The sequence below is a fragment of the Passer domesticus genome, chromosome 32 (genome assembly GCF_036417665.1).
Source record: "Passer domesticus isolate bPasDom1 chromosome 32, bPasDom1.hap1, whole genome shotgun sequence".
Lineage (NCBI taxonomy): Eukaryota > Metazoa > Chordata > Aves > Passeriformes > Passeridae > Passer > Passer domesticus.
In genome coordinates this window covers 2,006,888-2,020,323 of record NC_087505.1, presented here as the reverse complement: position 1 = coordinate 2,020,323, position 13,436 = coordinate 2,006,888, and the positions used below count along the sequence as shown (strand labels likewise).

Sequence of the window (13,436 nt, the reverse complement as noted above, 5' to 3'; positions counted from 1 at the left end):
CACTGCTCATCCCATGATTCCATGATTCTATGAATTCCAGTTTCACGACAGGAATGTGAGTCATGGAGTCAAAGCAGCTTGCGCTAGGTGCAGCAAGAGTGGCGCTGGCATTTCCGTGAGCCGCACACGAGCTCCCTCAGCACAGTCACATCTTCCCTCTTGGAGGCTCAGTGCACCCACTTGTAATGCTCTTTCTAGTTATGAGTTATTTTAAATGAAAACAGGGCAAGTTTATAGGAGGGGTGATGCCCAATGACATCCCATTCTTTCAGGAACATGGCTGTGGGTGGTGTTGGCTATTTTTAGCCAAAGAAGGCCAACAAAGAGTTTTGAAGCATGGATTTGGTGCTGGGGAAGAGTGACACTGATTATTCACACTCACAACATATAAATACATGTAAAAGAGATTTTTTTACCTTTTATTTGGGTGTTTTCTTGCTGTTTATAAGTCTTGGGTGGAGCTGGCACGTACAATCCTTAAGTCTTTTGTGTCTTTCTAAGCAATTTGATTGAAGTCATGCAGCAGGTCCGGGGCACAGCCTTTCAGGTATGATTGTCACACAGGGCGTAGTCCAGAGAGCCAGCATCCTGTTTTTTCTCCTCTGGACAAGTGCTCACTCCAATTTTGTGCAGAAGCACCTTCCCCTGTCTCACTGCCTCACTTTTCCCCATCATATTCCACAACGGTCGTTGCACATTTTGACAGAGATGAGGAAAGTCATTACGTTGCAGGTGATGCCTCCTTTCCAGGGAGGCTCTAATCATCCTGTCGTGCTCCAGAGCTCTTCCTGTCGCTGCTAATTTTAGTCTCATGGTGGAAGTTGCTGCCGGGAGCTCGGGCTGGGATGGAGCCTGAGCCACGCAGGTGTTGCAATCCTAATGCTGCACGGCAGTCTGGGTGCCAGACCTTGCTGGGGAAAGTCTAAGGAACCCATCTCAGCACTTTTTCAGCTGTTTTGCACTTGCTTATGCCAGTCCAGGGATGGCTGATGCCTCTCCAGAACCACAGCAGGGACGGTGGGGACCTGCTTTTCAAAGAGTTCAGTCTCATGCAGGCGCATAAACCAAGGGCCAGGTTTTCCCAGGTGTTCACATCCTGGCTCTGCCTGTCTGGGCAGGCTCCTGAGGGAAAACTGAGCGATTCTGAGAGAGCAGGTCCTTGCTCTGCCGTGCAGAGAAGACCTTGTCAGCACAGGGACTTTGGGCACAAACAAGCAGGTGACGCTGTCAGGTCTTTGCATTGATTTTCTTTCTGCAGTTTCAGATTGTTTTGGAAGCACCTCACAGCTTGAAAAGAGGGTGTTTTATAATGGCTCTGGGCTCAGCCTTGCACTGCTCTGCTCTGGACACTGCTTTGGGTGGTCTAGGCTGGTGAGTGGGACACAGGGACCTGAGGTGTGAGAGACAGAGCAAGGGAAGCTGGGGCTGTCCCACCCCCTTGGCTGCAACCAAATTCTAAGGGAACTTAAAGCTCATCTAGTCCCAGCCCCTGCCATGGGCAGGGACAACTTCCACTATCCCAGGTTGCTCCAAGCCCTGTCCAACGTGGCCTTGAGCACCTCCAGGGATGGGGCAGCCACAGCTGCTCTGTGCCAGGGCCTCCCCACCCTCACAGGGAACAATTTCCTCCCAATATCCCATCTAATGCTGCCCTCTGGCATTCCCCCTTGTCCTGTCCCTTCAGGCCCTTGTCCAAAGTCCCTCTCCAGCTCGTTGGAGCCGCTTTAGGCACTGGAAGCAGCTCTAAAGTGTCCCTGGAGCCTTCCCTTCTCCAGGCTGAGTTCGAGCACATTAAAAGTTTCTTGGAGTTCTCTTCACCTCTGCCTCCCAGGGGTTAACAATCCTGGAAGTACTTTGATTTCTAGGTTAAAAACCGGGAGGAACAAGGTGTTTGTCTAGCCTGGCATCAACTCCTGCTCTCAACCCACCCCAGTTTTGCCCTGGCACCACCACCACCACCACCACCACCACGTGCTGCTGCACCAAGCACACAGCAAGGCAGAATCAGGCCCTGAGCCAATTTACCCCTTCTTCTTATCAGTCTAGACATCCTCATTATCCAGATAAAAGTCTGATCCCTCCCTGAATCCCACTAAGCCCCTGCCTGTACAGTACTGGAGGCAGAGGGCACTCGCCCTCACCCAGGGCTCCCCTGCGGGTGGGAGATGCCGCCCCCAGCCCCAGTTCTGAGCTGGGAGCAGGTCACAGGGTGAGCGTGTGTTATTCCGAGTGCCTCGCCAATTACAAGTCATTACTAATGCTTTTATTACCATTATTTAATAGATCGTGTTAATTATTATTATTAATTTGCTTTAAAAGCAGTGTTTCCATAGCAACAGGGAGATGTGTGCTGCTTTTCAGGCACATCAAGTGGACACTTTCCCATCCCTTCCCCAACGGGCTGGCAGCCTACCACAGGGCTGGGTGATGGAGGGGGCTGTGCTTTGGTCCCCCAGGGGGTGGCACCAGCAGAGCCATCCAGGAAAGATGAGAGCACCATCTCTGTCACCGGAGAGTCCCTTGTGCCATGACAAAGCTCCTGTGGGACGCAGACTTTGTGCCCAAATGCTGCAGCTGCCCCAGGAGAGCAGAGCAGGTGTGGAAATGTTTGTGCCTCGGTGTGACCCAGGAGTGAAGGTGCTACTGTCTGTTCCCACCTTGCTGATTCCCTGGACTCCCTCAGAAAGTGCCTCGTCTCCTTTTATGTTTTCCAGCCAGCTGCAGAAGGAGCAGTTCTTGGAAGCCAGGCTGAAGTCCAGCAGAGCTGGCTGCAGGACTTCAGGAGGTCTGCAGTGAGCTGGGGGCTGCTGCTGGTGTGCAGGGAAGCTCTGAGCCTCAGCAGGAGCTGCAGCAGTTCCAGGGGTGATGGAAGGACCAGCCAGGATGCTCAGGTGCCACTTTCCAGTCCAGACTGTCTACAGGTTCTGATCCAAGTATCCCTGTGGTCAGAGGGAAATGCTGGGGTTGGTGCTGGTTCCCCTGGAGCATGCTGAAGGCTTTGCCATGGCTGGGAAGTGCACGCTGCTCTGTAGATTTACACACTAAAGGGGTTTAAACACTGAACCCGTGTTTAAAGCTGGCCTCTGACCCTGTGCCCAGCTGGCCTTCACCCCACACTGCCACAGTCTCTCCCCCCAGGAGGGATGTGCCTCGTACACAGCTTCTGGGGTGTCATTTGATGGGGACCGTGTACCCTGTCCATTCTGGGGGTACCTCCCTGTCAGGCTGTGTCCTTGCGAGAGGAGTTCACAGCACAGGAGGTGCAAGAGGCCAAGCTCAGCCAGGAGAGGTCTGTCAGGGCATGTCCTGAGCCCCAGCACTGCTCAGGGAGAGCCTGCACCCAGTGATCACTCCAAAACAAGCTGGAGCACTAATTGCTGCCAGCCAGAACACAAGGCCCAGCACTGGGGAGCCCTTGGGGGCCACGGCTCCATCTGCCCAACCTAAAGGAGTCCCTGGAGGGCTGGAGCCAGACATGCTGTCACCTTTTCCTTGCTGGTCCAGGCGGCCCCAAGGGCTGCTCCAGGAGCAGACACACATCCCCACACCGGCGGGGTGCCCTGCCTCTGCCTCCTGCTGGCAGCTCATCACCAATTAACCTGCCCACTGCTTTCTGCCTTAGAACACTGGAAATCCATCGTGTTCATGAAGGTTCCAAAAGGCCAGGCCTGGATCCAGCAGCTCCTCAGTGGGGGTTTGGAAGCTGCAGCCTTAAGGAGGTGACAGCAGTGACACTGGGGGCACGCAGCAGCACTCGAGGCACTGGCTGTACAGCTGAAAGCACTTGCTCCACATCCCACACCACGTCAGATCACCCTGCTCTCCTGGGGCAGTGCGTTCTGTGGGGCTGGGACGGGGGATCACCCTGTTCACCCTGCATGTCCCCGAGGAGAGCAGCTCCTGGCAGCGTTTTGGGGTCAAAACTGGGGGTGGGACACTGTCACTGTCACCCCCCGTGCCAGCTGGGGCACTCCTGGGGCTCGGGGGGTCCGGCTGTCCTGGTGTGGGTAGGGGGGTGCGGGTGTGTCCAGATGGGACCCCCGGAGGGCGGTGACACTGCGGGGACCCCCCTGCTGCCACTCCGCGCTGCACAAAAGCTGCCGAGGCCCCCGCGCCTCCCCCTGCTCCTCGAGAAGTGAAGAAACACAAAAGAGAGAGGCAGGAGGGCTGGGAGCGGTGGGAGAGAGGGAGGGAGGGAGGGAGAATCCCCCATGCCCGGAGCTAATCCCAGCTCCTCGAGGAGAGGGATCTCGAATAACAACCGTCCGTGGTCGAGGCCAGATGGATTTGATTTAATAACAAAGCAGGGGGGCTTGGGATCATTTCGGATCCTGGGCAAGCAGCAAAGGGCCCTCCCTGCGGTGTAAATCCGAGCGGGAGCTGCAGGCTGCTCTCCTGCTTCCCAAAATTCCGGGATTGCCCTGGCTGTGGGGACACAGAAGTGTGGGGACACCTTCTGCTGCCCAAGCCACACCAGGGGCTCTGTGTTTGCCACGTGCAGGGACAGCCAGCAGGGAAAGGGGATTGGGAGGCAATTCCTGAGGCTTCCACAGCCCCAGCCGGGGGGGTCTCACCATTCAGCTCTGCCCTGGGCTCAGAGCCCTTTGTGGAGGCTGCTGGTCCTGATTTGGGCAAGTCCAGTGCACCCCACAGAGGCTGAAGCCTCTCGCTCCTTAACTTCAGCATCTCGGGGGCAGGGAGGTGGCTCAGGACAGTGTCACCCTGCCCCTGTGCCATGCCAAAGGAGGCTGTGGGGTAGGAGAGGGGGTAGAACCCAGGGCAGCAATGCTGATCCCAGGTGTTACCCTGCTCCTGCCTCAAATTCCACCTTGGGTTTGCCCTGGAGAGGGTGGGCGAGCGCAGGGAGGAGTTTCCTGCACATGGCAAGAATTCAGCATTTGGGCAAAGCCCTCCCCCAGCTGTCTGAGGCCCCTCCTGCCCTCCCAGGAGCGCGGGGCCCTGTTCCTGACCCTGCAGTGGGCACCTTGGGCCGTGCCTGGCCCGTTCCCCTCCTTGGAGCAGCACCGAGCCAGTACCAGCAGGCGGGTTCTGGGCACCATCTGGCTGAAACAACACCAAAATCCCGGTATTCATTCCTGTCCCCCGCCCTGCCCCGGTCCTCTGGGATGCTCCAAAGGCGACAGCCCTGTGGCTGGCAGGGTCGTGGTGCAGCAGAGCAGCACCTCGCTGCCGGGCCATCCCCACCGCCCTGTCTGCCAGTTGGTGCTCGGGCCAGCAGCCTCCCCGGAGATCTTGTTTCTGGAAACCGGAGCAGCCCTGGCTCTGCCTCGCCAGCTCCCCGCCAGCCCAGCACCTGCAGCTCCGCCTGCCACCCTTCCCATCCCGGCGCCAGCAGCGACACGAGGGCTCCTTGCTGCTCGGGGACGTGCCGGGCTGGGCTGGAAGGGCAGCGGGAGCAGCAAGAGCTGCACCCCAGGAGCAGGAGGGAGCCTGTGGTGCAGGAGCTCTGGTGCATCCCGTCCCCGCTGGCTCGGGGCGCTGGGCTCAGCTCTGTCCCCGTGCCACAGTGGCACTGCCACCAGCTGGGTTCTGATTGTCGCTGCCACCCGGTGATGCTGCTGGCAGCGTGCCCGTCTCCTGCCGGCTCTCCGGGACTATCTGCGGCCGGGAACCTTTTTCCCTTCTCTTTAAAAAAGCCTGCAGGGAGAAGCGGCTGTGCTGCCACTGCTGGGTCAAGGCGTGGCTGTTCATCAAGGGGGTGTCCCCCAATGTCCCCCGATGTCCCCGCGATGTCCCCCCCTGAACGGGGTGTTCAGAGCCTCAGGGACAAGCGCTGCCGGCAGTGCAGAGCCCGGCGAGGGGCGGCTTCTCCCCTGGTTCCCTGGGGAAACGCCAGCCTGGAATGGGAGCTGGGGAGCCCTAATGAGGAGCAGCCTCTCCGGCTTGGCCCCGCGCCTGCAAAAATGAATCCAAAAAAATCCCCGAGCAGGGGGGCTGTGCTGGGGGCGGCACGGGACAGAGAGGGGATGGCACGGGACAGCGAGGGGATGGCAGAGGACAGCGAGGGGATGGCACGGGACAGAGAGGGGATGGCACGGGACAGAGAGGGGGTGGCACGGGACAGCGAGGGGATGGCACGGGACAGAGAGGAGGTGGCACGGGACAGAGAGGGGATGGCACGGGACAGAGAGGGGATGGCATGGGACAGTGAGGGGGTGGCACGGGACAGAGTGGGGGAAGGGGACAGCGAGGGGGTGGCACGGGACAGAGAGGGGATGGGACGGGACAGCGAGGGGATGGCATGGGACAGAGAGGGAGTAGAACGGGACAGCAAGGGGGAACGGGACAGCGAAGGGGTGGCACGGGACAGAGAGGGGATGGCAGAGGACAGAGAGGGGGTGGCACGGGACAGAGAGGAGGTGGCACGGGACAGCAAGGGGGTGGCAGGGGACGGCAAGGGGGTGGAACGGGACAGAGAGAGGGTGGCACGGGACAGCGAGGGGATGGCATGGGACAGAGAGGGGGTGGCACGGGACAGCGAGAGCGAGCACCCCCGGGCTGCTGGAGCCGGAGGGCTCTGCACGGGGGCCGGACGATTGCCGCTCCGAGTCTCCAGGCTGGGACTTGGCAGAGCCCAGTGACACCTCTGTCCCCAGTCCCGGGGGAGGCACGGGGCGAGGCTGATGGTTCCACACGCCGGGTGCCGGGGCTGGGCTGCCCGCTCTGTACTGCGGGGATCAGACGCGAGATGGAGCTGCCGATCCCTCCTGTGCCCTGCCGGGCTCGGGCTGCGCTCCGCCGAGCCTTGGCCCCGGCCGGCCGGGCCACGGAGTGACCTTGGCATCACCTCCGCGGCTGGAGGCTCCCCTTGGCCGGGTCTGGGGGTGCGAGAAGGGTCTGGGGGTGCAGGCAGGGTCTGGGACTGCCAGCAGGATCTGGGGTGCCAGCAGGGTCTGGGGTGCCAGCAGGGTTTGGGGTGGGGCAGGGTCTGGGTGTGAGCAGGGTTTGGGGGAGGGCATGATCTGGGGGTGCCAGCAGGGTCTGGGGGTGTGGAAAGCGTCTGGGGGTGCCAGCAGGGTTTGGGGGTGCAGGCAGTGTCTGGGGGTGCCAGCAGGATCTGGGGGTGCCAACAGGATCTGCCCAGCCTGGCCTGGAACAATTCCAGGGATGGGGCAGCCACAGCCTCTCTGGACAGCCTGTGCCAGGCTCTCCCCACCCTCCTCCTTTTGCAGAGCCTGCAGTGAGGACGATGCTGAATAATTAATAATTAATGACACATCGCTTTATTTGCATTATGGTAATTTCCAGCGTCCTCACAGGAGAGCAGTCTTGGCTTTGCCAGGGCCACGTGTGGAAGCCCTACAGAGGGGACAGGTATTCATGGGACCTGCTGGTCACCAACACACGTGAGCTCCTCAGCAGCATCAGGATTGGAGGCAGAGACCACACACCAGTGGAGTTCACAGCCCCGGGGGATGCGGGACAGGCAAAGATTCAAGTTAGGACAGGAGCCTGAATTTTAGGAAAGCAAACTGCAAGCTGGTCATTGGGTGCCCAAGAAACTGCCCTGAGGGACAAAGGGGCAGAACAGAGTTAGATGGTCTTTAAGGACTCTTTCCATAGAGTGCAAGAACTCTCAATCCACGTGAGAAAGAAATCAGGAAAGGAAAACAAGAGGTGGGGAGGGACAAGAGGGGAAACCTGCTGGTCTACTGGAAGTGTAAGAAGAAAATGGACAGGCAGTGGGAGCAGGGATCATGGAAAGAGGACAAATGGCAACAGATTTAAACTTTAAAAGAGTAGGTTTAGATATTAGGAAGAAATTCTTCCCTGTGAGAGTGGTGGCACCAGTACAGAGTGCCCAGAGAAGCTGTGGCTGCCCTGTCCCTGGAGAGCTCAGGGCTGGGCAGGGTTTGGAGCAACCTGGCCCAGTGGAAGGTGTGCTGCCCGTGGCACGAGGGTGGGAAGGCTTTAAAGCTTCTTCTACCCCAATCAGACTGTGATTCTGAGGTTCTGTATGCTTGAAGAGACCACCCCTATGCAGTCAAAGCCCCAGGTGTTGAGAGAGTCATGGAAGAATGGAAAAATGGCAGAATGTGCCCAAGCCAGGCTGGCAGAGGGAGGCATGGACAGATGAGGGAGGCATGGACAGAGCTCATCATTGACAGAAGAGCTCTGAAGAGCCCAGGCCTCTCTGGAGGGTGGAGGGGATGCTTCAGCACTTGGGCTGGGCACTGCAGACCAGGCAGATCCGAGCACCCCGTGAGTGGGGCCAGGCTTTGCACACAGAAGGGCAGAAGTGGAGGCAGTGGAAAGAGAAACTCACCTGCAGCACGGAGCAGGAGGGCAGTTTGGTGCTCCCTGCCTTTGTCGTTGGAGCCAAGGGTGTTTTCTGATTGTCCAGGAGTCATTCCCAGAGGGATCTGTCCTCCAGCCCTCCTTGTGCAGTGGTTCTTGGGGCTGGTGAGTGTCACAGCACCCTCTGCTCCTGCTGCCACTGGCCCCCAGAGCCTCCATCCCTCTGCTCTCTGCAGCAGCTGGGGTCTCCAGCCAGCACAGCCCCCTTTCCTGGTACCACAAGCTCCATCCTGCCCAGTCCAGCCCCACCCTGTGGTCTCAGCTCTGCCCTCAAATCACATCAGGGATCCCCGGGGCTTCCCCATCCCAAAACCTCCCGAAAGAGTGGCTGAACCACAGGGCTCCCAGCTCCCAGCCCACAGCCACGGGGCCCTTGGCAACAGGCAAACAAACAGCCCGGCGCTGCCTTCGTCAGCAGCGTGATTCACGGTGGGGCTGGGAGCCTGCTTGGCCACTGGGCCTCTCCTGCTGGGACAAACTGGGATGAAACACTTCTTTTTTAATCGTGGTTTTCCTTTGATGTTAATCTGCTCACCTCTGCTGCCTTTTACGTCCAAACCCCATGAGGAGAACTGGGAGAACTCGAGCTGCTGCTGCTCCCGCTGGCCTGGGCGTGCTGCAGGAGCAGCTCCAAGGGGCAGAGCAGGTGAGTTTTGGCCATGGAGCTGCTCTGGCTTTGTCCCCTGCTGCCAGCCCAGGATTCCCCCTGCAAACCACAGCTCAGGCCCTCCCTGGGGACATTTTGGGGCTCCGGGTGTTTCCTCAGAGCCAACACACAGAGCTTTCTCTGTGGGGCGGGTTTGTTCACCCTGCTTTGGGGAAAGATTTCTACTCCCAGCCCCAGGGCTGTGCAGGGGTGGGGGTGAGTCCCACACCCCCTCTGCACCGTGCTCTGACTCCAGCTTTGTGCAGCCTCCTGCTCTGACTTCTACAACTGAGCCCAGTTTCGTTTTCTCCTTTAATCTGAGGGGATCTCCCAGCACTTGGGTTTAATACTATTTTGAGTGCAATTTTTTTTTAAATTTGGTTTTCAGATCACTAAACGTGATAAAGCCAACCAGTCACATCCAGCTGCCCTCCACCCCACTGAGCAGGCCAGGAGGGAGAAGAGCAGTGACCAGCAGAAAGCAGCCCTGCTGCAGAGAGCACTGGGGATGGAAAGGAGTGGAAGTGGCTGTGGGCACACCTGGCAGGGCTGGCAGGGTTTGCCCCGTGCCAATGCAAAATGGACAGCAAATTTGTAGGAAATACAGAGAGTAAAGAGGGGGAAAAGGTGCTCAGCACCCCCACGGCCCTGGGCTGGTGTCCATCAGAGCCCTGGGCTGGTGAAGGAGCATGAGCCTTGGGACAGGGAGAGAATTCCCTGAGGGAAGGGCTGGAGCTGTGCCAGGGAGGTTTAAGCTGGATATCAGGAAAAGGTTCTTCCCCCAGAGGGTGCTGGGCACTGCCCAGGCTCCCCAGGGAATGGGCACAGCTCCAAAGCTGCCTGGGATGAGGGAGACAGAGCCACATCCTGCCCGTGGCACTGCCAGCCCTGCTGGGGCTCCGGTGCTCTGCGTGCCAGGGTGAGCTGGCACAGACTGCAAAACCTCCACAAATCACATCCCTGTCCTGGCATCCCCTGCCACAGGGTGGAGAGGCAGTGCCACGGGACTGCCCGGGGGCTCCAGGGGGTTCCCAGCTCATCCCTACCTGGGAGAATCCCAAGGGACATCCCATCCCATCCCATCCCATCCCATCCCATCCCATCCCATCCCATCCCATCCCATCAATCCCATCCCATCCCATCCCATGGATCCCATCCCATCCCATCCCATCCATCCCATCCCGTCCCATCCCATCCCATGGATCCCATTCCATCAATCCCATCCCATCCCATCCCATCCCATCCCATCCCATCCCATCCCATGGATCCCATCCCATCCCATCCCATCCCATCCCATCCCATCCCATGGATCCCATCCCATCCCATCCCATGGATCCCATTCCATCAATCCCATCCCATCCCATGGATCCCATTCCATCAATCCCATCCCATCCATCCCATGGATCCCATCCCATCCCATCCCATCCCATCCCATCCCATCCCATCCCATCCCATCAATCCCATCCCATCCATCCCATGGATCCAATCCCATCCCATCCCATCCCATCCCATCCCATCCCATCCCATCCCATCCCAGGCTGAGCTGACTCTGCTGCTGCAGTGTGGGAAGCAAAATTAATTTCCAGCTGTGCTCAGGGTCCCATAATCTGCCCCAGGTGTCTGGGCAAAGCACAAAGGGATTTTTTGAACTCCTTTGAGTCCCCTTCAGGATTGATGGGGCTGAGCCAGGGCCCTGCCAGTCACTGCAGGTTTGGGGGCTGCTCCAAACTGGCATTTAATGGGGCACATCCCGGGCTGGTGCCTGCGTGTGTGTGAGCCTCCATCCCTGGTCTCGTGCCAGCCCATTGTCTTTTGGTTTTTCCTGCAGGCACCAAGCTCACTGCTTGGGAAAGCTGCTCATGAGAACGTGAGTGTGACCCCAAACCTGCGGGGCTGGGGGCTCTGGGGAGCAGGAAACTGGGGTGTTTTTGGGAAACTGGGGCTGTGGGGAGTGGGAAACTGGGTTTTTTGGGGAAACTGGGGGCTCTGGGGAGCAGGAAACTGGCTTGTTTAGGAAACTGGGGCTGTGGGGAGTAGGAAACTGGGGCTGTGGGGAGTGGGAAACTGGGTTTTTTTTGGAAACTGGGGCTGTAGGGAGTGGGAAACTGGGTTTTTTGGGGAAACTGGGGGCTCTGGGGAGCAGGAAACTGGTTTGTTTAGGAAACTGGGGCTGTGGGGAGTGGGAAACTGGCTTGTTTAGGAAACTGGGGCTGTGGGGAGCAGGAAACTGGGTTTTTTTGGGAAATTGGGGCTGTGGGGAGTGGGAAACTGGTTTGTTTAGGAAACTGGGGCTGTGGGGAGTGGGAAACTGGGGGTTTTTTTTGGAAACTGGGGCTGTGGGGAGCAGGAAACTGGCTTCTTTGAGACCTTATACTCAGAACCACTTCTTTCAGTGAAATGGGATATTTTGAGCAGATGTTCGTGTGGTCTACTGACTTTATGGAAAATAGGCTGATCCTGCTTGAGAGAAGGATCAGCAAGGCTGGAAAGGGGGTGGGAGGGCTCAGCACCTCATCCCTGATGCCCCGTGAATAACGAAGCCACAAAGCAGCACACGAGAACAGCTTTTCCTTTAAAGCCCTCCCCTTGGGAGGGCTGGTGGGAAGCCATGAGATGCATTTTCCATTGGGTCACCACTTGCCGCTTGGCAGGAGGGTCTGGCAGAGCTCGGAGCAAGCTGCACAGCCCTGAGCACACTCCCCTCTGCCTGGCAGGGCGGGTGGGCTCCCATCCTTGCACCCACGGGTGCCTGCTGTCTCCTAAAGAGAGGTTCAGACGCTGGGTTATGGGGATGGCTTTTCTGCATGGGGATGAGGGGGGACATGGGCTTCCCTACAACCTTTTCTGTGGGCAGACATCTGCCCCAGCACGTGCAGACAGAGCTGTTTCCATCTCAGGATCTCCAGAGGTGACTTGTTCCAGTGTCCCCAAGGGACACGGCAGGGACACTGTGAGCCTGAGCCTGCACCCACAGAGCTCATATTCCCATTTTGTCTGTCTGTCCGTCTGCTCTGGCCGTGGGGCAGTTTGCTGGTGCTGGTGGCTCTCAGATTGTCCTGGGTGGAGGGGCAGGACCCACACCAGAGAGGTTTGGTGGCTGCTCTCCTTCCTTTGTTGGGCATCAGAGCAGAACCACCAGCGCTGCCACGCTGCCAGTCGCAGCTCCTCAATAAATACAACTGGTAAATCTATTAATTTTACAGCTCTAATTGATGTATTGCTGTAATTACCTTTTATAACAAGGCAATTAAACCCTATTAAAGACTATTAGCTAATTAAAACTCCTCTATGCACACACCCCCAGCCCCCTTATGTGCACAGATTGTTGGGTGGGGGGAACTGGAAGCCCTTTGCAGCTGGGTCTCGAGGTCAGCGTGATGCACGGCGTGATGTGATGGGTCAGGGTGCTGGATGGGGAGATCATGGAACCACAGGCTCGTTTGGATTTAAAGGGAACTTAAAGCTCTTCTCATTTCACCCCCTGCCATGGGCAGGGACACCTCCCATTAACCCAGGTTGCTCCAAGCCCCGTCCAACCTGGCCTTGGACACCTCCAGGGATGGGGCAGCCACAGCTGCTCTGGGTAACCCGTGCTGATGCCTCACCACGGGGAAGAATTTCTTCCCAACATCTCCTGTAAACCTTCTCTTTTTTCAGTTTAAAGCCATTCACCCTTCCCCATGTCCCATTCCTGCGTGTACCATCACCTGTCTCTTCATTCTGGGGTGTGTCACCTAGCCAGGGCTCTAAGGGACCAGGATTGCTGCCTGCATCCAACCCAGAAATGTTCCAGCTTCTGGGATCAGATGGGAAAAAATGTTGAGGCTGGGATCTTCTCCTCCTGGTAGTGAGGCAGATGGGGGTGTAGGGCTAAGGATGGGCCCTTGGCCAGAAGAATGGGTTTAAAGGGGAAAAGCCCCACTTGGAGATGGGGTGTGAATGCCTGGGAAAGGAGAAATGGCCCTGTGCTGGGAGCAGGATTGAGGGGAACACGTTGGAAGAACTTGGGAGGTTCTGGGAGACAGGGGTGGCTCAACCCTGCAAAAGCAGGTGCCAAAAGCTCTGCAGTCTAAAAAGTGAACCCCAGGCTCCTTGCAAAGATCCTAAAAGACCTGAAAAGCCACCAGCAAAGCAGCCCCCAGGGACCCTGCCTGACCCCGTGGCTCAGGGGGGTCCCTGGAGCTGCAGCTCCTCTTGTCGCTCCCAAACTCGGCTTCATCTCTGCCCTGGCGTTGTTTGTATCACAAAATTGTATCCATGACAGGCCCCAAAGCTGGGCTGGTTTTGGAGGCTGAGGAGCAGGAAGTGCGTTGAAATTCCAGGGCTGCGGCTCCTTTCTGCCTTCTGAGTCATGTGAGTCAGATGCAGCCTCTGCTGAGGGCCTCTCCTCCAGCCCCAGCCTCCCATCCACGCCTTGTCCCTCAGTCCATTACTCTGCTCAGCGTTCTGCACCCCAAATTCCCCCAGCACC

General features: G+C 58.0%; 1 long non-coding RNA gene across 1 annotated transcript; it reads left to right on the top strand.

The window, feature by feature from the left end:
- Positions 1–8,526: 8,526 nt before the first annotated feature.
- LOC135288207 (uncharacterized) lies at positions 8,527–12,212 on the top strand. The gene is made up of 3 exons (XR_010351457.1): positions 8,527–8,965; positions 10,794–10,832; positions 11,863–12,212. It is a non-coding gene; the product is annotated as an uncharacterized LOC135288207 (long non-coding RNA).
- Positions 12,213–13,436: the final 1,224 nt, after the last annotated feature.